Source organism: Pinus tabuliformis, chromosome 3_1, assembly GCF_031772625.1.
Source record: "Pinus tabuliformis cultivar Carrire ecotype Pingquan chromosome 3_1, CPIR1, whole genome shotgun sequence".
In the NCBI taxonomy this organism is placed as follows: Eukaryota; Viridiplantae; Streptophyta; class Pinopsida; order Pinales; family Pinaceae; genus Pinus; species Pinus tabuliformis.
The window spans coordinates 513591574-513618040 of NC_142301.1; the positions used below are offsets into that span (position 1 = coordinate 513591574).

Here is a 26467-nt window from a genome sequence, read left to right on the forward strand (position 1 = left end):
AGTCGTGGGCATGTTTAGCAAATGTCAAAAATTGCGAACCGTAGTCATTGATCTATAGCAGAAGTAAAGTATGCCGACCGTCCTGGAGTCAAACACATATCAGGGCTGTTGGTGAGAAAAATGAGCTCTGATGTTGCAATGGACCACTATTTTGGGAGAACCTCGACTTTTCTCTAGTTATAAGTGATTATTTGGAGATGGATAGATATAGGCTCCTCTATTTGTCTTAAAGTTCCACCATTCTATCGGCAAATGGAGAGGCAGCCCAATTCACATGAAGTTGCAAAAATGGCAATGGATAACGGCAGTCTACAACATGTGAAAATCGTTCACAGAGGCGGCATTAATCTGCAGGGAGTTCTTCACATGTACTCCGGCAATGGCGATGCATGTTACGCCGAAAACTCCGACAGACAGAGGAATGTCTTCCACGTATTGCAGACTGTCTTTGAAGCAGCCCTTCAGAAGCTTGCATTTCCCAAGGAGGGTCCTCTCAGAATTGCAGATCTTGGATGTGCGACCGGCATAAACACGGTTTCAGACGTTGATTTTGTTGTCAAAACACTCACAAATCTCTGTGGGAATGGCCATGGCGGGGGCTTAATGCCAGAGTTGCAGGCTTATTTTTCTGATTTGCCATGCAATGACTTTAATGAGCTCTTCGGTCTGCTGGACTGGCGTGGCCATTCTGGGTATTTTGTTGCAGGTGTACCCGGATCCTTTTACAACGTTCTGTTTCCGAGATCGACCATTCATGTCTGCTTCTCTGTCATGGCGCTTCATGGCGCTTCATTGGCTTTCACGGGTGAGATCGCCATTATTGTTAGATGAAAAAATTAAATTAATCTGATTTGAATTCGTGAAATTTGATTTGAAATTATGAAGGGCAGATTAGTTAGTTTAAATGAAATTTAGTCTGGCCAAATTACAAATTCAAATTTTATAAAAAAATCCTAAAAACATCGGACGACAATCCTAATGATAAACATACCACATCCTCTACTTCCACATACTAACCCTAAACTAAAATAAACCTCAACCCACAGGAAAAAAAATCTAGCCTGGGCCCAAAAAAAAATATTAATAATATTATTATGGCAGGTGCCTCAAGCTGTCGTGCAGAAAGGATCACCCTTATACAACAAAGGAAGAGTGTGGATCAACAGAGGCAGGCACGATGTTGCAGAAGCTTATTCAAAGCAATCTGAAAAGGACCTCAACACTTTCTTCAACTGCAGAGCGCAGGAAATGGCACCGGGAGGCGTGCTTTTCTTGTGTATGATGGGCAGGCCCGACACTTCGCCTCCTGCACAGCAAGTTTCTGTGGGAGGCGAATTCTGTAGCCAAGACTTTGAAGATGCATGGGATGAGCTCGTCAAACAGGCATAATTCCAGACTGTATCTTAAAATTCAAGAACGTGGATCTGTAAAATAGAATCTCTATGTGTTCATTAGTGTATGCTGTGGGGTTGTGAACTTGTGATGTCATGTGCAGTGAATAATTAGCCGGGAGCTGAGAGATTCTTTCAACCTACCATGGTACTTTCCGAATGCAGATGAGCTTAGACAGGCAGTGAAGAACTGTGGCGCTTTTGATATTCAGAGGCTGCATGTCTGCGAAGGGGTGCCGAGCATGGGTGAGGTGGATTTTGAGGGGTATATTAAGGATCCAAAGATGTTTGGGTGTATGAAATCCAATCTGGTGAAGAGCTTTGTGGGCACTTTGGTTGAAGCCCACATTAGCAAGGATTGTGCAAACATGTGTTTTCAGATATTTGCAGAGAAGGCCGCAACGCTTCTCTATAAAAATCTACCTTGTAGATTGGTCACCTGCACTGTAGCCTCGCTTATAAGAAGTTAGTGTGTTTAACAGTTGTGAACGGAATAAATTTATGACACGGTTTGCCCCATTTCATGTGAGTTTGTTCTGTAAAGTTCTATTTCACAAAGCCCAAGCCCACTCTATTATAACTTCTTCAGATTGATATGCTGCAAATTTCGGAGGGGGGAACGCATGGATAATTACATGACCTAACATGCCAATCATGTCAATAGTATGCCTTTTTACATGTGACAGCAATAGCATGGTCTATGGTGATCAGCTTCGATCTATTTTAAATATGGATTTAATATCTGAAAATAGCATGGTATATTGTGATGTATATTGTTTTTAGTTTAAATTTATTTTAAATATGGATTTAATATCAGAAATAGCATGGTATATCACATATATTGTGATGTATATTGTTTTTAGTTTAAATTTATTTTAAATATAGATTTAACTTGTTTTCAGAGATTAAATTTTTTCACTTGTAATTTTTTTACAATTTACTTTATGAATTGATATTATTTAAATGTTTTGTATAGTTATTTAATTTTTTATTTTTAAATATTTTAAAATTTTTAATTTGGTTGATATAAGTAAAATTTCAATTTTGATGATGGACACTCTTACACATCATACTAGACTATAGAATAAACATCTAGACTTAACAAAAACAACAACCATCTACAAAATAACTTTTAAAAAAAAAAAAAATACTATTTATTATATTATAATTTTTTTTTTTCCAAATATGAAAACTTATTCTCATAATTCAACATATTCAACTTGCCATAGACGTTTTATATCAGTAATATAATGTCTGTAATGAGAATTTTAACCTCACCTCCAATTTTGCTTTATCTTATATTTAGCGTATAAGTCTTTATGTTTGAATTTTTTTTTAATTCTTTAGTGAAATTGAACATTTTCTTTAATTAATTCTTCATTTATTTAATTTTTTAATTTAACTTAATATTGATATCTATTTTTTCTTATATTTCATTATTACTAATGTTTATATTAGTGAAATTAAATGGAATTAATGGTCAATAATATGTGTTATGTGTTTGATGTAATAAAAATCTAGTTGAGATAGAACATATATATTTTGATAAATTTTATTAGTTAAATAATTAAATAGTAGTAAGAAACATGTCTCTTATCTTACAAACAAAAGTAACATACACTAATTTGATTAGTGAAATTAAATGGAATTAATGGTCAATAATATGTGTTTGATGTAATAAAAATCTAGCAGAGATAGAACATATATATTTTGATAAATTTTATTAGTTAAATAATTAAATAGTAATAAGAAACATGTCTCTTATCTCACAAACAAAAGTAACATACATTAATTTGATTTCTAATTTATAATGACTTTAAAAATATAATAATAATATAATATGTGTTTATTTATTTTTCTTTTTACTATGTATTAATTTGTTTTTACCAAAAATTTCTATCCATATTGGGAATTTAATTTTTCTTATTTAGTATTATTATTTAAATTTATTTATGTGTAAGGTGATTGGGAGTTGTTTAGTAACTTCTATTTTTCGATTAGTTACTAATTTTTTGTTTTTAATTACTAATTTAACCTTTTTATTTTTATTTTTATTTATTTTTCTATTATTTATAATGTCATGCATTATAGCTTTTTCTCCATATTTTCAATTTAAGATAACAAATTTTAAAGACGAAAAAATAGTTAAAAACATTCCAATAATTTTATTTTTTAAGTTGTATTACTTTTTAATTTGATTTATACTTTTGTATGTATTTTTTTTTTCAATTCCAATTCCATTAATCATAATTTTTATTTTCTTGTTAATTTTTAATTTGAATTTATTCTTTTTCTCTTCACCACTATACAATAAAAATTCTATTTCAATGAATATTATTGAATTAGTAAAAAACAATTTTAAAAATAAGAAATTAATAAAATTAAAACAAAATTTGAGCGTAATTTTCTCTTGCTGTCTTATATATACACATCTCATTCTTCATTCTACTCAAATCTTACCTCTTGCACACAAATATCATAGATTTGGAAAATGACAACTTGTGAAAGTAAGGTTGGCAATGTGATTCTTGTGATTTGTGATTGTTGTGTTATTATTATTCAATATAGTTTTTAATGTTATAATTAATACAAGTGAGATTAATTTTTATTTCTATTTAGAACTAATATTTAATATATTCATATTTTTATTTATATCTACATGTTGTATGTTTAAAAAAATATTTAACATATTTATATTTTCAGGTGTATTGGTGAGGATTTAGTTGTGTTGTGATGTGGTTATTTATATTTCAACTAAAATGTCTCCTCATAGATTATTCCAAAATTGTGAAGTAGTGCATTTCTCCAAAAATTGATCTATATGCAAGTAGTGTATTACAAATGAGTTTGATATCATTTTGTGTTATACAAGTTGACCTCAATGAACTCACCTCTTCGAATATTAAACAAGCTATTGTTAGGTATTGGATATTCATATAAATATTATTATTAATTTAGAGAATAATTATTTGTACAATGATTTATCTTCAAAGTAGATTGTTTTATAGAAATCTCTAGCTCTCATTTGAAAGATGGCATTGTGGACATTGGAAATTTCATGGGATAATCATGGTTTGATTGCATATTTTTCCATCCATCTTCTTCATTATAGATTGTTGAAATTATGCATAATTGTATCGTATAACAAATATTTTTTATCTTTTGCATGTGCTTTTAGCTAGAAATCATATTGTTTATTCTTCTAGGATGTAGTATTATGATATTTTCTTATGCAAACAAGCATGATTATCTTAGTATTGAAGCATTTTATGTTTCTTTTCTCTTGAACATATTAAAAAAATTGATATTTCTTTCTTGAAGGTGAAAGAGCTCTCATATGCATTGAGGATTCAACATTGAATTATATTATTTAAGAACATCATAGTATTTTCTAACTAATATGTGTTTGGTATCTAGACAAATATAAGATTTGGTTTGTGACTCTAACATACTATTTTTGTAAGAACATTGTAAACAACCTCCTTTTTTACAAGAGAAACTACAAATAATAGTAATGATGATATGGAGGCTCTAGAAACAAGTTAACACAGAGTTCTATTGTATCTACCTATGAAAATAATGGTTCAAATTATTTCTTAATTTTAATGACTTTTCGTCCCTTTAACTAAATCTCACTTCTAATTTTCAATTTTTTGACATTTATTTCACATTATCAAACTTTTTTTAGAATTAACAGACACATGTTTACATGTTTACAATATTAGTAATTAATATCATTGTTGCAAGATGATGTATATGCAATTTTAATTCTTTATTGTATTTTACTTTAATTTAGCTATATTTAAACTACGAGAGGGGTAAGAGCTTATATACTTGATTTAATTTTAAAAAATAAGGAAATAAATAAATAAAATCCTAGTTTAAAGATGTTGGATTGAATGGTTTGATGTGGTGAGCACCCTCCTCCCACCATCCCTTACATATGATATCCACTTGATGCACATTTACGGGACCTCACCTCCTAAGGAAGGAGGTTGAGACCCCTTGGCAAGCTTGTTGTATACACATCCATGGAAATAGTGATCACTCCATTATCTTCTTTGTCTCTAGCCATTGGCTTGAGCTTTGGTTCCTCCTTCGTCATCTCCTCTTACTCTTGTTCTTGCCCACCATGTGCATGGACTCTCACCTGGTTGCTTGGGTGGGTTGCCTCATGTCCACATTACTAAGTTTCCACCTTCGATTGTCGACTTTTTCCATTGGAGAAGGTTTTGCCCCAAGCACAACAATACTATAGCCTGACTAGCAAACTATCATGGCCTTTCTCTTTCATGGTTGTCTCATGCAACTCCTGTTGCATCTCAGTCCTAGTCCATGCAATGTCTTTCTTCCTATGGTAGTCATGATGCGTCAAAGACCTCATTTTTGGTGTGCCAGTAGTGGTTGTGATGCTTCTAGGGGATCCTAGACATTCTTACGAGCAAAGTCTTCAACCCATAGCTTCTATGCTAGCATGCACCCAAAAATTCAAGAGGAAATTTGTTCGATTTAGACGTCATAATTTCCATTACATCTTGGGTTCCCGATACAAGATATTCACAAGGTCACCAAAATTATTTTATGCATATTGTTGATTTATATTGGCATGTCAAGATGTTGCTAGTAAAAATTATGGTTGATAGGAGACAGACCCAAGTCAATCTCCTACACATGCTAGATGAGATCTGAGATCTTATGCTTGATGTGGAATGCCAGCTAAGCAAGCATGACATGGGTTTTCCACCCAACTCCTAATTCCTCCACCATGCAAAGTTGAGGAACATCTTATCAACCTAAATACTTCATTATCATCATGATGCTTAGGTTCCTTATTGTTTTGTCTCCATCCTTGTTATTCCAGCTAGCCCTCTAGACTATAAATATGGTTTTCATTGATTCTTTGTTTAGTTTACTTTTCTTGTTGTCACAAACTTTGCAGTTCAACAAGGTTTCTCATTGTGTCTTTGTTGTTTGTTCTCCCCTTGGTGGGGTAGCAACTATTCAGGGTCTTTGTTAGTCTTAGACACTGAATTAATTTTGTTAACTTTTTACTCTATGCTTTAGTATATTTGATCTAGTTTCCAAAGTGGTAGGCCAAAGACAATGCTTTTTCTATATATGATGTTAATAATTGTTATTTCAATGCAAAGACAAGTTTTTTTTTGAATAACATCAATTTTGTTTAGGTTTAGTTATAATGATGATTTTGATATTAACAATGTTTTGAAGAATTGTCTCTTTTTTTTAACATTCAGGTAATTCAAATGAAAAATAATATTTATATATTATTTTCTCTTAACTCAAATGAATTTTATTTTAAAATTTTAAAGCAAATTAAAAATATTTTACCTTTAATAGTATGCATCACTTTTAATTTCAAAATTATAAATTATAAAATAATTTTAAATTTGTTGATTCTTTTTTCAAAATTTCATAATCATTAAAATAATTAAAATAACAATAACGATATTAAAGATGCATTTTTTTCTTAAAACTATAATTTTACTTGTGTATAATTATTTCATTTACTTCTTTATAATTATTTAAAAAAATGTAGACTTTCATTTTTCATCAATCTCTTTGATTGCGCAGAGAGACACTCTATAGATAAATATAGGGGGATATGTGTAGGTGTAAATGTTTGTAAACATAAATATAAACATTTAACATATATATGTTAGCTCAATTAAAAAATTATAAAAGGTTAAAAGTAATATAGAGACCATTATGGGGATATGTTGTAGCTCAAGGTTAGAGAGAGAGTGTGTGATGGGGAGGAGAGAGAGAAGAAGAGGAATGAAGAGAGATAGGAGGGAAAAGAGAGGAGAGAGGGAAGGAGAGAAAGATGGAGATGAAGGGGGAGAAAGAGGGAAGGAAGATAAAGACATGGAGAGATAGAGGTATATAGAGAGGGAGTGACAAGGGAGAGATGGAGACAGAGTGAGGGAGAGAGGAGAGGAGGGAAAACAGAGAGGAGAGGAGAGAGAGAGGGAGACATAGAGATGGGGGGAATAGGGGAGAAAGGGGGAAGGGAAGAGAGAAGGAGGGAGATAGTGATAGAGTTGGAGGGTGGAGAGAGAGAAAAAGGGATGGCAGGGAGAGATAGAAGGAGGTGGGAGAGAAAGGGAGAGTGAGGACTTGAGAGAGAGAAGGAGAGAGGGAGGGAGAGGGATATGGATTTGGATGAGGAGAGAGAGAGGGGGGATAATAAATACATAGAGAGATATAGGTGCAGATAGAGTGTGACAAGTGAGAGATGGAGAGACAGTGAGTGAGAGAAGAGAGAGAGAGAGAGAGAGAGAGAGAGAGCATGGGGATAGAAGGGGATATAAAGGAGGATATAAGGAGGGAAATAATGACAAAGTTGGAGGGAAGAGAGAGATAGGGGAGGAGACATAGGGATGTGGAAGAGAATGGGAGAGAGAGGAAAAAAGAGATAGGACTTAAGAGAGAGAATGAGAGAGGGAGGGAGAGAATGATGGAGTTGGAGGGGGAGAGAGAGGGATGGAAGAAGAAAGACATAAAGAGAGAAATGTGGAGAGAGAGAGTGTGTGAGAAAGGAGAGATGGAGAGAGAGAGGGTGACAAAGGAGAGTTGGAGAGAGGGGGGGAGAGGGGGGGGGGGGGGAAGAAAGAGAGGGAGAGAATGGGGAGAGAAGATGATATATATATATATATATAGAGAGAGAGAGAGAGAGGAATATGGAGGGAAAGAGAGACAGATAATGAGAGAGAGTGAGAGATAGATAGATATTGAGAGAGTGTGTATATGCTTGGGGGTTGATATAGAGATATAAATAAGGATATATGAAGGGAAATAGAGTATATGGAGGGGGGAGAGAGGGAATAAGAGAGAGACAGAGAGAGGGAGGGAGGGAGAGATAGAGAGACAAAGATGTAGAGATGGAGGGAGATATAAATATAGATGGAAGGGGTAGAGAGAGGGAAGAAGAGAGAGATAGATAGATGGAGGGAGAGGCACACACACACACACACAGATAGCGAAGAGAGGGAGGGGGAGAGAAAGAGAGAGGGAGGGAGATAGACACAAAGATGGAGGGGACAGAAAGAGGGAAGAAGAAAGAGACACACAGAAACAAATATAGATATTAGATAGTATTATATAATATTGAACATTATTAACCATAGAGAAAAATGAAGAAAGGCTTTTACAAAAGGTAAAGAAAGTTGGATTTAGAAATATGTAAGGAATTTATCCACATGGAATTATATTATGCAAAGGTTGCAATAAGACCTTCAATTTATGGTCCAATCAAATCTTTGAAAATTTATTTTTTTAATAATATTGAAAAGTAAATACTTATTTTTTAAATTTAAGCATTATAATTCGCATTGGTCATTGCTAAACTAATAGTGATCAACAAATAAATCCTACGTTGGAAGGAACTAATAATAATTCCATAACCATATTTAAATTTAATAAATAAGAACATAAAAACTTAATATTTATAATAAACTTACAATATAACAATATTCTTAACTATGAATATTCACCCTCACTTTACCATAAATATTATTTACTTTTAAATAGGTTTTGTTATAATACCATGAACCAATACCATGGCTTGTCAAGAACACATGCCCAAAAATCATAACTCATTTCATAATAAAAAATTAAAATGTAAAATATATTATACCTTACATATATCATTGATTACATAGAATGACAATTCTTAATCATATGGATGGAGAGAGAGAGGGAGGGAGATAGTGATAGGGCTAGAGGGCAGAGAGAGAGAGAGAGAGAGAGAGAGAGGAAGTGTGAGAGAGAGGGAGGAGAGGAGGGGAGGGAGAGAAGGAAAGAGGAAGGGAGAGATAGGAGTTGGAGGGGTAGGGAGAGGGATGGAAGAACAAATACATAGAGAGAGAGGTAGTGACAAGGGAGAGATGGAGAGAGGGTGAGGGAGAGATAAGAGGAGAGGGAAGAGAGAGGGAGAGAAAGAGAAGATAGAGAGGGAGACATAGATATGGTGTGGGGGTAGAGGGGGAAAGAGGGGGGAAGAGAGAAGGAGAGATGAAGGGATATAGTGATAGAGTTGGAGGGTAGAGAGAAAGAGAGAGAGAGATATGGAGGGAAACAGGGGGAGGTGGGAGAGAAAGGGAGAGAGAGGACTTGAGAGAGGGAGGGAGAGAGAGATGGGGTTGGAGGGGGACATAGGAAGAGGGAAGAAAAAAGACATAAAGAGATGGAGGTGGAGAGATAGAGGGGGTGATAAGTGAGAGATGGAGATAGAGTGAGCGAGAGAGGAGAGGAGGAAAGAGAGAACGAGAGGAGAGAGATAGGGTGAAAAAGGAAATAAAGAGAGAGAGGGAGAGACAGAGATGGAGGTGGGAGAGAAGGGGAGAGAGAGAAGGGAGATAGTGATAGAGTTGGAGAAGAGAGAGAGAGAGAGAGAGATTGGGGGAGAGACAGAGGGAGCTAGGAGATGACAAGAGAGAGAGGAAGGAAAAGAGAGAAGACTTGAGAGATATAAGGAGAGATAAGTGGAGAGATAGATGGAGTTGGAAGGGAGGAGAGAGAGGGAATAACAAAGACATAAAGAGATAAATGTGGAGTGAGAGAGAGAGGGTTACAAAGGGGGGAGAGAGAGAGAGAGAGAGTATGTTTGGGGGGTGATATAGTGAGACAAAGAAGTGGAGATGAAGGGAGATAGAGATATCTATGGAGGGGGGAAATAGGGAAGAAGAGAGAGACAAAGAGATGGAGGGAGGGAGAGGTAGATATATATGGAGGGGGGGAGAGAGAGAGAGAGAGAGAGTTTGGGGGTTGAAATAGAGAGACAAAGGAGGAGATATGGAAGGAGATATAAATATAGATAGTGGGGATAGAGAGAGGAAAGAAGAGAGAGACAAAGAGACGGAGGGAGAAGCACAAAGAGAGAGAGATAGGGGAGAGTGGGAGGGGGAGAGAGAGAAGGCGATAGGGAGGGAGATAGACACAAAGATAAAGGGGGAGAGAAAGAGGGAAAAAGAAAGAGACACACAAAGAAAAATAAATATATTATATAGTATTATATAATATTGAACATTATTAACCATAGAGAAAGAGGAAGCAAGGCTTTTACAAAAGGTAAAAGAAGTTGTATTTAGAAAGCCATGAATATTTTGGTTTTTCATTGAAATAGTCGCATTGATTTCAAAGTAGATGTTGATTCTTGATCTTATTTGATTGATTTCAATTGATGCATTGATTTAAATGTAGTTTTTTATTCTTAATCCTACTTGGTTTTTTGCACTAAATGCATTGATTTCAGTGCAGATGTTGATTTCTAATCTTATTTGATTGCTTGCACTAGATGCATTGATTTCAATGTATATTTTGGTTTCTAATCTTATTTGATTGCTTGCACTAGATGCATTGATCTCAATGTATATGTTCATTTCTAATCCTATTCGATTGCTTGCACTAGATGCATTGATTTGAGTGTAGATGTTGATTTATGATTTGATGTAACTAGATGTATGATTCACATTGCTTTTAATGTAATGAGATTAACAGTGTGCATTGGTTTCAGTGTAAGCACAAAAATATTATTGACGATGTGCATTGATTTATGTGTTATAGTAGTTCAACCATAAATAAAATACTTGAATTTTCATTTTAAATAAAATGTTCACTTACCTAAAATGTTTGCTTCTTGAAACTGTAAACTATTTGTAATTTGACTACATTCTTATTATTCTTGATTTCTATCATTCAACATTGTTAGTCACTTCTTGTTCAAATGAGGTAAGAGGAAACAATTGTCATTGGAACTTACTTGGAGCTTAAGACTCCATAAGTCACAATATTGACATTGGAGAAAGCTACTATTAATATTGGAGAGCAAGAGATACAAGGTATGATGTTTACTACAATAGCTCAAGTTAAAGATTTGAATGATCTACGATTTCGACTTCCCTTTTCGTATGATCAATGTGAAAAGATGAAAAAACTAATAGGTGTGACAATAAGAACAGTAGAAGAAAATAGTTTGAGAATGTTCATAATGAAGACTATTTGTAATGGACTACATTCTTATTATTCACATTTTCTATGATTCAACATTGTTATATTGTCACTGTGTATTCAAAATTTTTATTTCATCATTCAATTTATTAACAATTTCTATCATCTCAAAAAACTAAGGTAATTGAGTAAAATTAAAATTAAAATTACCAGATTAATATTAGACATTTTTATCATATTTAAAATTATTAGAATAATTAGATGTTAACAAATTTTGTGTGTTTGCACAAGGCTGAAGCCTAGATCCATCTTACTCTAGATCTATCAAGCGTCGAGAGGGATCAAATTTCTCTAGGTGTAAACCTCTTTTCTTAATGCAAAACTTGAGGAAAGGTTTACAACTTGATATATTTGGTCCCTCTCAACGCTTGATAGATCAGGAGTTAAGATGGATCTAGGTTAGTATTATAATATTAATCAACTTCAAAATATTTATAAAAATTAGTTCTCTATTTTTTTTTAATGTTATTGTGTCGAGAGGTGCTCTTCAACCCAGTATAGTAGAGATGTATTGATTTATTAAACATTTTGACTTCGTCAAAATAAAATAAAATAATTTGTTTTTGTTGGCTTTGCAATTTGAACCTTGAATCTCATTGTTTACATAATATTTCATATCATGGCAAACACCAATTGAACTGCCCCCAATGAATTAAAATAAAAATAAAATTAACAATAAAAATAAATTAAAAATAAAAAACATATAATTCTCCATCCAAGTATAGTAGAGATATTGTAATGTCTAGATTAAATTTTTGACTTGGTCAAAATAAAATATAAATATAAATATAATTAATCATTAAACCAACCTAGATCCATCTTAGCTCTGAATCTATCAAGCGTTGAGAGGGATGGAATCTCTTGAGATGCAAACCTCTTTTAGAGTGAAAAGAGATTTGATCCCTCTCAGTACTTGATAAATCCAAAATTGAGATGGATCTAAATTAATAATTAACATTAGAGTAATATGTTTTCTTAAAATTAATGATCATAACTTCAACTTTTTCAATATACAATAACATACTAACATTGAAAAAAAATATTTGAAAATTTTTATACTTTTACCAAAAGAGTAACATAACCAATGAAAGTAATAACTATATAAATTTTAATAATGTGTATTCAATTTGTGTTTTTCTCACACACACACACACATATATATATATATAGATAGATAGATAGATATATTATTATTTAATCATTATATTAAAATTAATTTTTTTAACCAATTTCTATTATTTTTTAATTTAGTAATTATTATTATTATTATGATGTGGTGATATCAATGCTATATTTTTTATTTTATTTTTTTAAGTTTTCAAATATTTTAATTTTATTTAAAAATAAAATAATATAGGTAGAATATTTTAAAATATTAAATTTAATAAGGAAAATAGGAAATACTTTTATTATCTTAATAATTCTTTAAATTTTCAAATAATTAAATGATAATTTTAAAAGGTTTTCATCTATCATGTCATTTATAAGAATTGAATCTGGGTGGGAAGGTTTCCATTCCTTACTCTCAACCACCCAAAATAACCGCAATTAACAAGATTGTGATTTCTTGTTATTTAAAACACATTTTTAAATGCATAAATGAATTCAACTCAAACATACATTTCTAAAAAATCTTTCCTAAAATTTAGGAAAAAACTATAAAGAAAAATACCCACCATTAAAAAAAAAAAAAAAAAACAAAAACATCTATTAGTTAAATTACATTATTTTGAAAACCATATTAATCTCACACACTTTGGAAGAAAATAAAATTATTAATATTATTTTTTATTGAAACAAATAATAACTTAAAACAATTAATTAAATTATGAATTATAATAATTAAGATTATGACTATATATAATATTGTGTTGTTCTCAATAGTTCCTTTGATGTGGCCTTCACATAAATAAAGGATTTAATAAATTTCAATATCAAGTAGTGTGATGGATTATAACAAGTATGATTTTATTGAAATAAATATGAACATAGATCTATTTTAAGCACAAATCTAGCATGCCTCGAGAGAAATAAAATTTTTTTGGATGTAAACTACTTTTAGAGTGCCAAAAAAAATTTGCATCCCTCTCATCCCTTATTAAATCTTAATAAATTTATAATAATTTTTTTTAATGTATAATATGTAATTTTTCATTATTTAAATTATGCTTTTGAATGTTAAGTAAAATACCTAACTTAAACTTGGAATATTAATCTATCACAAACACTTGGAATATTAATCTATCACAAACACTTTCATTCCGATTGAATTTTAATTTAACCCAGGTAGACACTTCACCTTCCTTTCAAATGCGGAATCTGGGGTCGAGAGACCTCTTCTTTGAAGCTTGGATATCGTTGGCACCAGATGTCTTTCTTTGTTGGGTATTATGTGCTTTCCACTGGGGTTCACAAACAAATGATACGGTTCTGGATGATGCGACATTGGAAATATTTTAAAATGTAACACTTCTGCGAAGAGTCGGATCTCTCCCAACCCAGATATCCAGATCAATTCAATGGTCTGGCAAATTTAGCAAGGGCCACTTTTTACGAAGAGTCATATTGGCCAAGCTCGTATTTATACCCACCAGATAAACCTTCATTGGATTCTCTATTTAAGGGCCACTTTTTACGAAGAGTCTCTATTGTTCTATTTAATTACATATAAGACTCTTTGATAATAGACTTTTCGTTCAATCAATCTAATCAAACAAACATGGTTCCGATATTTTCTAACAATATCTTAATTATAATTACATGCCTCCCTTGCATGGGAACTAATTGACACTAATCTAATTTCTTAAAAAATAAATTTATTTCTTGTAGATAATATTAAATATTAAAAAATAAAATAAATTAGAGGACCCAATTTCGTATGGAAAATAAATGAAGGAACTAATTCTCTTGGTAAATAAGGTTTTGATTTAAGAAGGTCAAATGTGATTTTGACTTGATGGTTCTGCATCAAACTCTTGATGAAGAAAAAAATTGTTCACTAGTTCCTCAACACTAGTGCCATGCTTCATGATGTCTTCTTTTGTCACCCATGTAGCATCTTCTATTGGTCCCTACTTCCATTTGACCAAATACTACTAATACTATTTACCTCTGGTCTTCTTAATTACTTTTCTGATCCAATATGGCTTAAACTTCCTTTTTAGTTGCTTTAGGCAACTATTTCTTTCACTTACTAGTTTGATCTTCATCACTTACAAGTGCATCTGATGCAACATTATTTGATTCCTTAAAGGGATATAGATTCGCTACATTGAAAATTAGTGATATTCCAATGTTTTCTGGAAGTTCTATCTTGTAAGCATTTGAAGAAAATTTCCTCAAAATATTACATAGACCAATTTTCTTGAGCCTTAATTTGTTATATGTCCCTACAAGAAATATTTCCTTTCTCAAATATTCCATTACTAGATATCCAACTTTAAAATCCAACTATCTTCTCTTTAGGTTCACTCTCTGCTTATACTTGTTGTTTTTCTCTAGTAACTACTGCTTAACCCTTTCCTGCAATTCTTGCATACTCACTACAAAATCTTCACCTACTACACTTTTGAGCTCCTAATTTCCTAAGTTCCTTAATTCATATACTCCTCGTGGGCGCATTCCATATAAAACTTGAAATGGGTTCAACCCTATACTCTCGTTACATGAATCATTGTAGGAATATTTAGCTTGAGCAAACAACTAATTCCACTGCTTGGGAGGCTCATTTTCCAAACTTCTTAGAATGTTTCTGAGACTTCTATTCACAACCTTTCTTTGTACATATGTTTTCAAATAGTGAGATAAACTGAACTTTATGCTAGTGCCTAGTTTCTTCCATAGGGTTCTCCAAAAGTGACTCACGAATTTTGTATCCATGTCTGATATGATGCTTCTAGGAAATCCACGTAACCTCACAATTCTTTAAAGAATATTTTTTCCACACTAATTGCATCAATAGTTCTTGTACAAGCAAGGAAATGCACCATTTTAGAAAAATTATCCACAACAAACAAAAACTGGATCATTTCCTTTTTGTGTATGAGGAAAACCAAAAGCAAAATCCATTTTGACATAATCCCAAGGCCTGTTGTGAATTGGAAATAGTTGGTACAATCCTACATTCTGACTCATCCCTTTTGTTTGTGGACATATTCTACATCTTTCAGTAAATATTTTCACATTAGCTTGCATGTCTAGCCAATATAAAAATGAACTTAATATAAAAAAAGTTTTATCAACTCCAAAATGTCTAGCTAATCCTCCACTATGTTTTTCCTGTATTAAATTATTCTTCATTGAACATCTAGGAATACAAAGTATTGTGTTTAAACAACAAACCCTCTTGAATCATGTAGATTGACCATTGATTTGTGTTTGTGCTCCGTGGATTTTCACATGCTACATATGATTCCTTGAAATCTACATCACTTTTTTACAACTCACTAAATTCATCAAATCTCGTGACATGGAATTGAAATTCTTGTAGAATTAAATTTATCCTACTTAAAGCATCTACTACTTTATTTGATGATCCACTAATATGCTTAATTACAAAAGGGAAGTTTTGTAAAAATTCCTCCCATTTGGCATGTCTCTAATTTGTTTTGGTTGATTGTTTATAAATTACAGAGCATGATTATCAGTGAACAAGATAAACTATTTTGGCATAAGATAATGTCGTCATTTCTTCTTATCATGCACAACAACATAAAGCTCATTGTCATATGAAGAATACTTATATTTGGATTCATTTAACTTTTAGTTGAAATAAGCAATTGGGCGTCCCTCTTGGCTCAAAACTGCTCCAATGGAAACACCCCTAGCATCTGTATCAACTTGAAATGATTTTCTAAAGTCTAGAAATGTTAAAGTTAGTTGTTCTATAATCCTCTATTTGATAAATTTGAAATTGTGATATGCTACTAAATTCCACTTAAAAGTTTTATTATTCTCCTTAATGGTTTCAACAATGGGTGCACACAAGCTACTAAAACTTTTAATAAACTTTCCATAAAAACTTGCAAGCCTGTGGAAGCTTATTACCTCAAACACATTTCATGGAATTGACCAATTATTGATTTCTTTTACTTTTTATGGATCCATCTTCAGTCCTTCCTCAGAGATTACAAAACCCAAATACACCAACTCGATTTTCATGAAGCTATATTTCTTAAGATTTATTAGAAATTTATCTCATTGGAGGGTACTTAGAACTAATTTAAGGTATTTTAGATACTCTTCTTTTGTTTTGATGTACACTAGAATTTCATCTAGATAAACAATTACAAATGTCCATGTGAATTCCTTCAAGACTTCATTCATTAGTCTCATAAAAATATTGGGTGCATTAGTAAGGCCAAATGGCATCACAAGCCACTCATAGAATCCATGATTGGTTTTAAACATAGTTTTACATTCGTCTCCTTCCCTTATTTGGATTTGATGATATACACTTTTTAAATCAATTTTGGAAAAATAATTTGCACCACTCAGATTTCAATTAAATCATCAATTTGTAGAAATGGAAATCTATACATGATTGTAATTTTGTTGGTGGCTCTTGAATTGGTGCACATTCTCCATCCACCATCCTTCTTCAAATGGAGCCTGTTGGTACAACAAATGGAATCTAAAAGCTTTCTTTAATAAGGCCTTTATCTAACAACTCTTGAACCTACCTCTTCACCTCTTCATTTTCCTATGGAGTCATTCAATATGTTACTTTGTTTGGAAGAGTGGATTTCACAATTACATCAATGTGATGGCTAATGCTTCTAACAAGAGGAAAAATATTTGGTCGCTCATCCACAATAATAACAACAAATTGATCAAACATGCATCTAATTTATTCAAATTGGTGCTTGTAAGAATTACTTGAGACTTCCTAATTAGAGAAAAATGTGCCTCCTCTTCTTCTACTTCTCGCAACAACTCCTTCCCACTCATGAGCAATACACTTGGACCTGCTTCATCTTTGACTTCTTCATCTAGTAAAGGAAACATGGTGTGTTTTTTACCATCCTTTTCAAGAGTATATGTGTTTCTTCTACCATCATGGATGGATTTCCTATCATATTGCCACTATCTCCCCAACAAAACATGGAAAACATCCATTGACATCACATCACACACAAATTTATCCTTATACCTTCCTATTTGGAAATCCACCTTACATTGTTCATTAAATTGATGGCCTTTTTGTAACCAAGACACCTTGTAAGGATGAGGGTGTGTTGTTTTCTTCAAATTCAATTTATGTACCATTTTAGTAGAGACTAAGTTGTTAGTACTACCACTATAGATTACCACTTTGCAACACTTAACTCTAGACTTGCATGTGCTCATGAATATACTTCTCCTTCGATCTAGTTGTTTAGCTTCTTTCTTTGCTTTAATCAATACTCTTTTCATTATCAAATACTACCTCGCTTCACAAAATTCTTCAATTATGGTTGGATTCTCATTTTCCTCCTTTTCTTCTACAACATGAGCACCTCTTTGTCCCAAATGGTGCATTCTCAGGACATTGCCAAGATAAATGTCCTAGTTTCCCAAATCTGAAACATCTAGGCTAATAGTCTCTTCCTCAACCTCTACCTCTAGAGAATGATCTTCTCCTTTTTGAATGACCTCGTCTTGGTGATTGACTGTTGGAGCTTCCTCCTTCTTCTCTCAGACTAGACTCGTCCTCTTCCACTCTATTGTCCTTTGCCTCTTATAGGACTCCTTCCTTGACTTTTATGACTTTGCAATTGAGCAGTCTTCTCTTTTTCCTTCAAGGAAACTTGATATGCATCCTCAACATTATTCAAAGAAAACATGTTGATTTCATCTAAAATATCAAATCTTAAGCGATTTATATATCTAAAAAAATTCTCAGCATCATCTTCTACATGACCAACTCTAATATTCAACTTGTCAAACTCTTCGATATATTCTCTAACTAACATCCAGACTTATGGTTAAGGTTATGTAATTGTCTAGAAATATTGATTTGATAATCCTCGGGTAAGAATTGACCTTTAAGTTTTGCTATAATTTTTTCCCAATATTTAATTTTAGACTTTCCCTTCCTCTTTCATTCATCTTGTACCTCATCCCACCATAGTGTTGCATGGCCTTTGAGTCTATTCACTACATACTTGACTTTCTTATCTCCTTTGACATCCTCATAACCAAAATATATATCTAGATCATTTATCAAGTCCATCAACTGATCAACATTCAAGTTATCTTCATACAGTGTGTTGACGATGCTAGATCCACCAACATTCTGGGGATCTCCCTGGTATAAGGTCCCAATTAGACCTCACACCGTTTGGTGTAGGAGTCCCATTTGGTATGATGGCCTGATTTCCGTTTACTTAGATATTTTCCTCAGCTCTTGTTGTTCAGCACATGAATGTCATGATGGTACCTTCGAAAAGCAAGGTGAGTGTGCCTAGTGAGTGTGTAATGTAACTGTGTCTAGGTTCTCTTACTACAAAAGGGGAAAAGTGAGCCTCTAAGTGAGAGGTAATAGTACCACCTAGGAAGAGACACACACGAACCAAGAAAGGTTTGTCCAACATCTATCGAAATAGTCCACAACGGATGCGACAATTGTTAAAACAAAAGTAAAGGGGGTGACTTGTCCACCATCCAATGGAGTAGTCCACAACAGATGTGATGGTCATTATAGCCAATAAGAGAGGATGTTTTGTCTAATATCCTACAAAGTAGTACACAAATATAGGACAACATTGATAACCAATACATCACATTCCCAACAAGGTAAGCACTAAAATGACCAAAATAGTTCAATTGTCTTAGTACATTTGAAACAAACATGAACTACAAATGCTCAAAGAGTAGTCTTACAAGCATCTACAAGTCATGCATGGCACATATTTACATCATACACCACTAGCCCTAGTGGTGGGACATTGGAGCCACTCCTTGCTCCTCAAAGAACTCACTGAAGCTCGCCATGCTTCATGGGAGGAGCCAAGGCGAAAAATCCTTGCTCATACAATGAGGGGGGTATATATAACCAAGGGTGATGCTTAACCCTTGTGACTCTTGGACTTCCCTCATGACTATTAAGCTTCTTATGACTTTTCAACTAACATGACTCTTCATATTCATGTGTGTCCATTGGACTTACACTTTACATTACATTCGATTTACAACAAATATGGTCCATAATAGTGATATGGCCTTTGACAGCGCATGACACGACTTGACATAACACTGCTGACATGGACTTGCTTGCTGAGGTGGCAATGTCAAGCTGTTGTTGTCGCTGAGTGATAGATGTGTTATTAGATGTGCTCTCTCTTATCCTCTATATAGCTTGATGATGTGAGGTCTTCAATGATCTTTGGTCTCATGGGGTGGTTTCATGCATGTGCTCTCTTTGCTGGTTCCTAATAAGATTCTTTGTCCATCCAGCTATAAGTGGGTCTTCTAGCATGTTTTCTCCTTCCTCTCCTTCTTCATCGTCTCGCCGTGATCCATTAGGGTACCTGTTCTTACAATTCACTCATGACGAGACTCCATCAAATCGAAAACCTCCTAGTCTAAGTTGAAGCATTGTTATTCATGGATTGGGCTCGAGACAGGTGATATGATGGGAAAGAGGGCTTAGTAATTGTGCATTGCGCAGTTCCAAGTGATAGGCTAGGAGATTGGTCACTAAGATTGAATAAAGTGTAGCTCGGGGTTGGTTGAGGAACACCGAAGCATAATCCTTACTACTTGGGAAAATTGTGCAGAGGCCACTAGGAGGCAGGATTACGTAGTTGAGACAACCAGTGATTGATGCAAGATGGGACCTTGGGAGACAGGTCTATTCAGTTTTCAAAGACAAGGCAGGACTGGGCAGTAGAGGGACAAATCTGCACAGTTTTTGGGATCAGTGAGTCTCGACTAAGGAAGGACACTGGGAGACAGTTATGTGCATTTCTGGGAGGCAAGGCAGGCTTAGGTCTCTGTGCATTGCAGGGTTCAAACAGGCAAGGAGGAAGCTTGATGTTTGATCTTGTGAGATGAACAGTTCAGGTTGGGCTTGAAGAAGCTTTTGCACAATTTTGGGGAGGAAGGCAGTCCACTCAAATCTGGAATTGTGCAGTGCAACTTCCCTGTAGGAAAATGACTACACACTGCATAGTTCCAAGTAGTAGGGTCACGTCACAAAGGGTTAATACTATGCAGTGCATAGTTTAGTCAAGGTCTGTTGAACAATATTTGATTGGTCAGGAGGATTTTCAAAAAATGGCTAAGTGTGGGAGGCAGGTGAACTTGTGAGAAACTTGAAGTTGTGATCACACACTTAGCATATTTGATGACACGACAACATAGACCACTGGAACAACAAGACAAGGAAGTACCCTTTGTGAGAATGTCTAGAACAAACAACAAGTTTGACACTTGAGATAGACCCTAGGATGCCTGTGACGACACTTGTGCGACAATTCTTAAAACTTTTTGTATGATTGTGACCAATGTTTACATATCTAGGACAACTCAAACACATAAATACAAACCTTCAAACTCACCAGAATAGAACCACAGGCATGATAAAACAATCGAGCATGTCAAAATATGACAGTTGGCCAAACAAGCAAAAGGGGTGAAAGGACTCTAAGAGATCTCATGAAATGAAATCAAGTGCTTGCAAAAATAAAGGGAAAGACAAGGAAGACTCTAAAATTTGAGTGCAAGACAAAATTTTGGAGGGTGTTGCAACCGCTACAACACTTGGTGACACACTGGTTGAATACCAGCTTCTCTGTCTTGGTTCATTTTTAGTACAGAGCCTTGGTCCTTTGGGAATTATTGATTCATTGTGTGGATTACTTTGCTTTCTCCACTTACCCCATGGAAGACATGATTCCCTTGAAACCTTCTCAATTGAAAACAACATAAGTTTCAGCCAGATCACAATTTTTCGAATTGGGAAGGGTATTTTAGTTCGCGAGCTTAAGACTGTCAAAGTATAGTTTTCATCTATAGTGTTTCTTCGCTGCCAGTAGTCTTGGAAAGTACCCCAACAGATTCATGCTGGAACACAAGCATTTCTCCAATTTCACCAAGTCTAGACAGTACCTCGGTGGAGTTTCTTACTTCACCTCTCTGTGCAGGAAGCCTTTCTCTTCTTTCGACTTTGTTATTTTAAAGAGAAATGTGAATAGGCACTTATTTATTTTTGGGGCGGAAGATGGATCCAAAATTATTGAGAGTAGAAGAGGTTGTTCCTTCAAAGAAGCATGTTAAGACCTCTGATTTAGGTTTTCTCATTTAGATTTTCCCCTTGTTCATTTCTACTAGTTGGATAATCTTGAAAACACCAAAGCAGAAAACTGAGTACACGCATGAGGTTCCCAAACTAGACATAGGTTCATGGCTAGACCAATGCTCTCCTTACAGACAGATCGTATTTTCCGTCAGGACTTCATCGGCCAAAAGTTATAACCAAATACAAAGAAGATGGACACAAGACTAGCCAAGGGCTACAGTGTCACAAAAATCTTTGAACTTCAGCCACACACACACTTGGAATCTAGAACATAGTAAGGCACAACACTTATTTACATAAGAAAACAACAGAAAACAAAAGGAAAACAAAACAACAAACAAACAAAAGACTATGTACATAGTGCGGGGCGCGGCCCCAGATCTCATTGAAAATAAAATTTTAAGTCTTGGCCATTGACAAGAAGAGAGTCAATCTTCCCATCAAGTGATTGAAGATGGTATGTGTATTGGCCAAGATTCTCATGGACAGTGTAAGGACCAATCCACAGGGATTGAAACTTAGTGTGCTTTCCTTTGTCCTCGTGGGCTTTGTCCCACTTTAAGACTAAGTCACCCACACTTTCGATCAAACCATCTCTTGATACAGTTCTGATGGAGAAATTTTTTCTTTTTCTTTCAACCTTTCTTCCTACAACTTGTGTAAAGTGTCCATCCTACGCTGAACTAAAAGGCATGGATTTCCCTCGATTATTGGGACAACTAGAGATCAATAAGTAAATGTTCGACGAGAGGATGGATTCCTTTCCATACACCAGGAAGTAGTGGAAATATTCATAGAAGGCTTAGGTGTGACTCGGTCAACCCATAAAGCATTCACTAGAGAGGAGTGCCAGTTTTGCTGCTTAGAGAATATGGTCTTTTTAATGATGCGAATGAGATTCTTATTTGTGGATTTGGCAAGACCATTCCCTTGTGGATAGTAGTTATCATAATGTTTCAAGACAATACAATTTTGCAATGCAAACTCATAAATATCTAATGAATAAAAGTATGTTTCATTTTCAAAAACAAGTGATGTAGGAATGCCAAACCTGGAAATGATATTCTGTTGTAGGAAGCTGATGAGTTCTTGATTGTTCACTTGTTTCAATGAAACTGCCTCTACCCATCGCGTGAAATAATATGTACATACAAAATGTAGTAGTGTTTCTTTGATGAATGTGGGAAAATTTCCCCAATGATATCCAAGCCCCACTATCGGAATGGTTCTTCCATTGCAACAGGCTGTAGCGGGGCTGTTGACTTCCGATTTCTGTGGACACACTTTTGACAGACCTGACACTTGTGGGCATAAGTGTGCACATCCTTGAATAATGTAGGCTAGTAGACATTGGCCCGCATGACCTTATGTGATGTGGTGTTACCCACGAAGTGTCCCCAACTCGTTTGTCATGGAGATCATGTAACACCTTATCTAAATCTTGTGCCTTCAGGCACCTGAGCAATATTCCATTATGGTGCTTTCTATATAGCACCCCATGCACCAGTTGGTATGATAGAGCTTTGAGTTGAAGTGCCCTCTTATGCTGCATATAAAAATGAGAGGGCATGGTGCCATGCTCAAGGTACCAGTGCACATATTCATACCAAGATTTTTCATCTGAAGTGGGAGATGCTCGCTCAACATTGTACATTTCTATTTCTTGCTCCTAGCCTGTAAGCTCTTCTTCTTCCTCTTGTGCATGAACCGCTTCTGCTGCTAACTTACAAATACCATGACCCTTGATGGTGTGAACTAGTTTAATGTCAAGATCATACTCTTGCATTCATGTCATCCAGTTCTCCCTTCTCTCACCCATCTCTTGTTGAACAAGCAATGATCTGACTACTCGGAGTGGAACAAAGATAGTGCAATAGTTTTTTAGCAAATAGGGCTTGAAGTGATTCACCACCTTGTATATTTTGTAAGCTTATTTGTCCATGGCAACATAGTTGATCTCTGGTTTTGCAGACTCGCACTCATGAAGGAGATGGGTTGCTCATTGTTCAACTCGTCCTTCTGAGTGACTAGATCAGCGAGAGAAGTGTCGAAAGTGAAAGTATAGAGCAAGAAATATTTGTTGAAGTCTAGGTTGTATAGTGTTGGTGGTTCTGCTATTACGAACGCATCCTTTTCCCTTTTGCCCCAACTGTAGATTGTATCCTTCTTGATCATCTCCTGTATAGGCTTGATGATCTAAGCATAGTCGGATATGAACTTTCTGAGGAAGTTGATCTTCCCCAAGAAACACTACATGGCTTTCTTGTTTATGGGGTGGGGAATCTGCGTGATGGTCTGAAATCTATCAAATCTACTTTGATCCCACTTTTAGCGATAATGTGTCCAAACAGGTTACCCTCAGACACTGCAAAGATACTCTTCTTGGGATTCAAGGATATCCCGTATTTTTGGCATCACTCAAAAAATTTCTTGAGATGGTGCAAGTGGTCTAACAATCATCTTGAGAACATTATTACATCATCAAGGTAGACCACTATGCTCTATCTGATAAGTCCACGGAAAGCAATGTCCATTGCATGCTGAAATGTTGCACCTACATTAACCAGCCTAAACGACATTCTGCGAAATGCGAACATACCCCACTTTATATGGAATATAGTTTTAAGTCTGTCAGGCTCTGCTACCAAAACCTAATTATAACCTGAAAAATCGTCAATCAAAGAAAAAATATTTTCTTGAGATATTGTCTGCAATATGTGCTCCATGGACGACACTGGGTAGTTGTCCTTGTCTGAGGCACAATTGAGGTTGCGTAAATCTACACACAGGCGTATCTCCCCAGACTTCTTTTTCACAAGGACTAAGTTGGACACCCAAGTCAAATGTCGCACTTTATAGATGATTCGAGCATCCAGCAACTTGGTCAGTTCTTTCAAGTGTTGGATGAACTTTCCTCAGTTTCTGCTGAAAAGGCTTGGCCCCTTCTTTAATCAGTATAATGTGCTGGATAATTCGTGTGTCATATGTCATAATATCATTGTATGTCCACATGAATACATCATGGTACTACTTAAAAAGTCATATAAAAGCTTGCCGCTCTTGTGGTATACAAAGCGTACCGAGATTCACGTATTTATGGTCTTCTTCTATTCCTATATTGATCTGTTCATGCGATAAAGTTGAGTTGTGGGTCTTAGCATTCATACGTCCCTGAAATGGATTTGCAATTCATTTGGATTCTCCAGTGATACCACAACCTTAGGGATGATGTTTCCTTTGATTGTACTAGCTGCGTCCTATAGAGTCTGCTCGTGCACCTCCTTATCTATCGTTGAGTCCTTGAAGATGTCAACGTTAGCCATGAAATGTAGTATCTATTGATCATCATCAAAAATGCGTAAGTTAGTGATGTTGTATGGGACAAATAGTTTATACAAAATCTCAATATAAAAATTGTCCCTTAATGGTAACATCCTATCAACTTCATTTTCCAAGGCATTCGCAGCTGCATTACGCATTCTTAGCATTGAAATAATATTGAAAGCTTGGAAATGAGAAATGAGTCATCAGACCTCTTGTAAGTAACTCTTAAGATGCGGTGACACATAATGTATAACATTACGTACCTGGCGCACCATGATTTCAAAATCACCTACCACTTTCAGAACAACAACCTTGAGGTCAATGGCTTTCTGTAAACCGAAAACAAGTGCTTCATACTCTGCGGTGTTTTTCATGCACTCGAACTGCAACCGAATAGAGAGTAGATGTTTCCTTTGTAGCAGGTCTGTTAGGATATAACCAGCTCCAAATCCCTCCTACATTTTGGATCCATCAAAGTACATGGTCCACATATCATCCGTACAACGACCACTTGCTACACTAGTACTACTGCTACTACTTCTTACTGTACATGTGTCATTTTCGCCAGTTGGGCATGGAAGGAGGCCCAACTATGTGTTTGGTGGGACAGGGGATGGCTCTGCAAGATAGACCCAACTGTGTCTCTAAAAAGCAATTGTCGAACATGAGTTCTGCGAAAGCCAACAACTCATTTTCTCCATTCAAGGGAGTCACGTTGTGCTTCATGTATCTCTCTGACAACACTTGGATCTAGTTGTTCTTGCCCTTATACGGAAGCCATAAGTGTGACCAGTTAGTGGCAAAGTATCCTTGTAGCTTTCTTGACCAGTCTCTGCTGAGCAATACCCCATATGCTTTCGGGATGTCCACAATTACAATAATGATGCATTGATGAAATATCACATCCCTAAGTTCACCAATTGTTGGTACACAAGTCCTATCCAGTTGGATGATCTGTGCACTCATCTAACTACTTTGAGAATTGATCTTCTTAGTGATGGAGAGTGTCATGACATTGACCGATGCACCAAAATCAACCAAGCAGTTGTGAACATCGAAGTTAAATATCTCAAATGATAAATCATCAAGAATAGTGGGCAGAGTGAGTTCGCCTCCTCCATATGGAGCGTGTTAAGAACAAATCTGAGAGTGTAAGTAGACTTACTAAATTCCTTTTTCATAGAGGTGGCTTTTTGGCTTGTTGGGGTCTGACCCAGGCTCGAAATTAATTAGCCAAACAAATCCCTGTACTATTGGCCCTTTTAGCAACAGTCCGCGGAACGTGGACTAAGGTCTCACCCGAAGCAGTATGGGGGCATGCTAGAATCAAGTTTCCGCACCCTTGAGATGTCTGAGGGGTTGATTTAGTCCAACTGTGAATAACTTCGTGCACTTACCTGACCTGCGAGGCCTTCACACCCTGTTATATTCGCCTTCATGC

General features: G+C 35.1%; 1 pseudogene; it reads left to right on the forward strand.

The window, feature by feature from the left end:
• Window positions 1–252: 252 nt before the first annotated feature.
• LOC149188068 (gibberellic acid methyltransferase 2-like) lies at window positions 253–1861 on the forward strand (annotated as a pseudogene).
• The last annotated feature ends 24606 nt before the right edge of the window (window positions 1862–26467 follow it).